This window comes from Delphinus delphis, chromosome 16 (assembly GCF_949987515.2).
Source record: "Delphinus delphis chromosome 16, mDelDel1.2, whole genome shotgun sequence".
Classification (NCBI taxonomy): domain Eukaryota; kingdom Metazoa; phylum Chordata; class Mammalia; order Artiodactyla; family Delphinidae; genus Delphinus; species Delphinus delphis.
This window is the reverse complement of record NC_082698.1, coordinates 37,181,805-37,186,982: the sequence shown is the minus strand read 5'-3', so window position 1 is coordinate 37,186,982 and position 5,178 is coordinate 37,181,805.

Here is a 5,178-nt window from a genome sequence, read left to right as displayed (position 1 = left end):
AGCAAATAAAATCATGTGACTTGGTGTATTGTGATATTCACTTTATTGCAAGTGATCTGAAACTGAACCCACAATATCTCTGAGGTATGCCTGCAAATATGCTATAATCAGGAAGCCTTCCTTAACTCTTGAAAGTATTGGTGATAGTTAAAACAATAGCTGCTCATCGAAAATCCTTAGACTCACTGGCCAAAGTTGTTCTTGTAATACACTAGCCCTGAATTATCTTTTAGCTGAGCAAAGAGTCGTCTGTGCTGTGATCAATATCACCTGCTGTACCTGGATTGACACTTCTGGGGATGTTGAAATTCAGTTACATAAGATCACTGAGCAAACCAGTTAGCTTAAAAAGACTACTCCCTCAGTGGGTTCTTTCTTTGACTTATCTGATTTTGACTGCTTTGGGTCTTGGCAACCCTAGCCTCCAAGTGTACTCCAGACATCAGGAATTATTCTGTTTATAATAATCATGGTAGTTCTACTGGTGCAATGTACTCTTTCAAAGGCTTTAAATACATGTTACAGCCACTAAGCTCAAGTATATGGTCTCCTTAAGACAGGAACATCAAAAATGGAATGAAGAGAATGATCAACTAAAACAAGAGTCAACCTGAAACTGTGACCTGGGACTACATCAGAGATTCAACAAAAAAAGTCATGACCTGTGAATACCACACTGAGGATCATCAAAAACTGGGAGAACTCCAGAGCAGTAGCTGCAAGTGGCACTGGTATCTTAAATTTTGATCACATCTCTCAATTCGTTTGAGAATCTGATCAAAAGTCGGGAAGTGTTTTTAAAAAAGGCTCAAAATGAAGTCACTTGTGCCAAGTCTCATGTCAGTCAGCAAACCAAGACTTAATTGCAGTTTCAACCTTTCCCAGGAATGTGAAATTTAACCAGACCATCTGGAATTACATGGCCAGCATTAATGAGGTAATCCACCTGATAGACCCCTGCCTTCCCCCAAAGGAAAGTGGCCTTGCCTGGGGAAATAATTCTTTCATTTTTAAGACTTTCTTGTTCCATCCCCTTTCTACCCTTAAAAGCATTTCCCATTCTGTAGCTCTTTGGAGATCCTTTCTATTTTCTAGGGAAGATGATGCTGATTCATAAATCACTGAATAAACCCAATTAGATCTTCAAATTTACTCAGTTAAATTTTGTTTTTAACAATATTTAAGAAGTTGTTGTCGTTCCCTGAATTTCCACCCTCTCATCAAAATAACGAGATATGCTTTCAGGAATAATTAGGATGTAATGAAGAGGTTTTCTTCCTGGACTTGTTTGGTTACTCCTTTACCCATGTCAGAATTTGATTTCATTTACATCACCTATGAGCCAACTATTCTTATTAACAATTAAAAGCTCTTTCTGGAAAAAAAAAAAAAAAGCTCTTTCTGGAATCTTTATTATTGAATAAACAGCATGGTGGAATCAGAAAGACAAATCTTTCCAGAGGAGCCCTGATCATCAGGGATATAGGAAGGTGGTTAAAAATACCTGCCACTTGTTCTGCAATTGCTGCAAGATTCCAGTACAAAGTCATTCTTATGTGTTCTCAAGTTATTAAGGCAAATGTCCTCATTCAAAAGTATTTCCTGAGCCCAAGTTGCAAATGATCCAAGGTATAGTTCTTCCTGTATTTTAAAGTTGAACTCAGTGCATTCCACAATTAGGGAAATGCATTTAGGCTGATTACTGAGCACTTTTGGGGATAACTGTGCTGTCAGTCTGAAGTGATTGAGCCAAATAGCACAGCCAAACATTTGAGCTCTTAATAAAAGTATTTTGACCATTAAAAGATTTTAAAATGCTTACTGATCTTAAAGTCTTGGTTAGTTTATACAGAAGACATAAACATAGGCTCATGAGAAGATTTTTTTACCCGCTGTTTAATCCATATATTTTTTTCTTTATTCTTCAAGGCAGAATATTAGAACATATGCTTTAGAGCTGGGCCCAAATCCAGATTCTGATTTGTGACTAACGGTGTCAAAGGGGAGCAAAATTTGTCACCCTAAGATATGACGCTTTGGCATAATGATTATTTTAGGCTGATTATTTTTAAGAAACAGTACACATAGGAAAGGCTCTAAACACTGAGTAGAAATTACCATTTTGTACGAGACGTTTACATTTATAAGGGAAATCTCCATTGGTAAGGCAGTCTCCCTCTCTGTAGTACTAGAAGGAGAAGAATGACTCTAAATCTCTAGGCACTTTTAGGTATGGAGAAGACAACAACTTAACTGTGCATAACTACCTTCCCCTTGTTACTGTGTTTTGCTGTTCACCTCTCATAATTCCTCCCCCCTTCCAAGATCTTGTTTTGTCCTTAGCTTGAGGTGGTATTTAAGGTCGTGGCTTGGGCCATTTTTGGGAGTTACTCAGTTTTCCAGGGTCTCTCCTATGTTGTATACAGGAGGTATACATGTTATGAAACTTGTTTGTTTTTTCTCTTGTTAATCTGTCTTTTATTACAGGGGTCTCTCAGCCAGGAACCTACAAGGGAAAAGTATTTTTTCTCCCCCTCAGTGTCAATTTTGGATAGGTTTTCTATCATCTCAAAATTTGAGAATGTTTTATAATGATTCTTTCTAAGTGTGATGATTTTCCTCTAAGATCCCAAGACCTATCCAATTTGTTTGGCCATTTTAGCCTTTAACATACATGTACCTTTTATTCTCCACTGAATGTATATTATTTTTATTACATATCTTACAATGTATTATACATTATGTTTTTCTATTTAATAATTGCTTTTAGTCTGTCTGTTCTGCTTTGTAAATCTGTGGTCAATTCTTATACTATGCTACACTTTTTAAAAAATTAATAACCTTAAAACACATTTTAAAAGATGTAAGTGCCTGTCTCTCAGTTCAGGACCAAGGAAAGAACTTCAACAGGGCAACTTGGAGAGGGTAATGTATATACCCTGCACTTTGGGAAACAGCAGCCTGATGTCTGACTCCACCTGGAAGGCTAAAGATCTAGAGATTTCCTGACTGGCTGCACTTTAAGCTAGGAAAGAAGAAGTGGGATAGATGTGGGCAAAGGAGAGACAGTCATCATAGGCTTGAATGCGAGAAAATATTTTCAAATGATATGACTGGTTCATATCCAGAATATGTAAACAACTTATACAACTCAACATCCAAAAAAAAAAAAAAAAAAAAACTGATGTAAAAAAAAATGGGCAGAAGACCTAAATAGACATTCTTCCAAACAAGACATACAGATGGCCAACAGGCATACTCAACATAGTTCATCATCAGAGAAGTGAAAATCAAAACTACAATGAGCTATCACTGCACACCTGCCAGAATGGTTATCATCAAAAAGGAAAGTTGTTTATAAAAATGCCCCTATAAAATTTAAAGAAGAGATATTTGGGGCTTGCAAAATCCTAGGTGATTTCACTTCATGATATGCCAAAGCATGCAGGTGTTTCAACTGGGCACTGTAGCCCGTCTCATTCACAAGCATAGTACAGAGTAAGAAAAGCAGGGGACAGAATGAGATTTATTACAAAATACCATATGAAAAGCTCATATACAATGCTATGTTACAATGACTCTTTTGCATAAAATGGAGGTTGAAAATGTGGGAGTGGAGATCGGAGACAAAGATTAAAGGCAAATTATACGAGATAAGAGTGAACAAAACAGTCGCGTGCCCTTACATGGATAAATAACTCATTCACTATAAAAATTTCCTAATGACAATGATCTGGATTTCCTTTGCCAAAGGATGCACTGCAGAAAATTTTTGGTAAGATGTTCAACATCAACTATGCAATACTTGGAAACCTTAACTTCCCATTTCTTTTGCTCAAGAATAATCTGATTTTCTAGCATAGACTGGATTCCAGTTGCTTATGAATTGCCAACATATGTACTGTCTTTCCATTTGGTTTTGTTTTTCTTTTAGAGACTCAAAATGACATGTTAGCAGAAGGTATTGCTTGAAAGTGTAATTGACTGTTAAAACCATAGGGGTACAAAACTTTTCTAATAAAGCAAATAAATCTCTAAACAATTTTAATTAAAGTGCTGAAACTATTAGAGTAACAGAAGCAATTCCAACTACAATTTTGAATCAAAGCGACTCCAATCTAATTACAAATTGATACAATCTAGAAAAACTTGAAGACGTTTTAAATCAGCCTCTTCCCATTAAGTTCTGGCTGCCTGACCAAAATGCAACTTCTGAGACTATTTGCAGCCATCTCCTATGAGTTGAGTTGACATAGATATTCCTGAATCAATGATGAAAATTCAGGAAATAATTCCGGAATTCTCTTCCTCCTCTTCAGATGATTTTACACATGTCAAACGTTAATTTTGGATCATTTTAGCAGTTTGGTTGGTTTATTTTAAGCAAATTAGATCTGCACTCTTGTAAGTATGAAAGTGGAAAATAGAAATCTATGCAATTCTAAAATTTTTTACAGGTTATCTAACACCAAACCTCCTCTGCCCAGTGCAGACACAGGGGCTGCTTACATGGTAGGAAAGAGACTGGTTAGAGAGTAAGAGAAAAACTCTTCTTGTTTGTTTGTTTTGTTTTGTTTTGTTTTGTGTTTGGTTGTTTTTTGCCTTTAGCTAGGTGGAGATCTTAAATGAGACATTGTTTTTCTAGGCTCTAGTTGAAAGGATTGGAAACAACATGTTCTGTGTTTCCTGCCAGTTCTAATATGCAATTTATAGAGCAAGGTAGAGAAAATTTAGGAAAGCTAAAACAGTAATTGAGAATGAATAGCATTACAGGTGTTGTAGTTGGGTGATGCAGGGGGTTTAGGCGCTTTATAGAGATGCTTATATGACTGGGTCATTGCAACCATTGTTGGGTGAAAATCATTTTCTGAATGGAGAGTCTACATTCTGCTGAGAAGCTTTCAATCCATTTAGCCCTTGAAGCACACAACTCAGGGACTGGCTTGGCAGGAGCAGGGACTTTGGTCCGTTACAACTCTTTTTTCATCACTGGCTAAGAACTCACCTAACAATGTTGTCTGGGTAGCATGTGTTGCATTTCAAGTCATGATTAATGTGCCTCCAGTTGAGAAATTTCTGGTTTTCAAGTCATGATTAATCTGCCTCCAGTTGAGAAATTCCTGGTTGCAACACGTTCTGGGCTGTATCAAACAGACCATGCTCTATTGACAGCTGTCT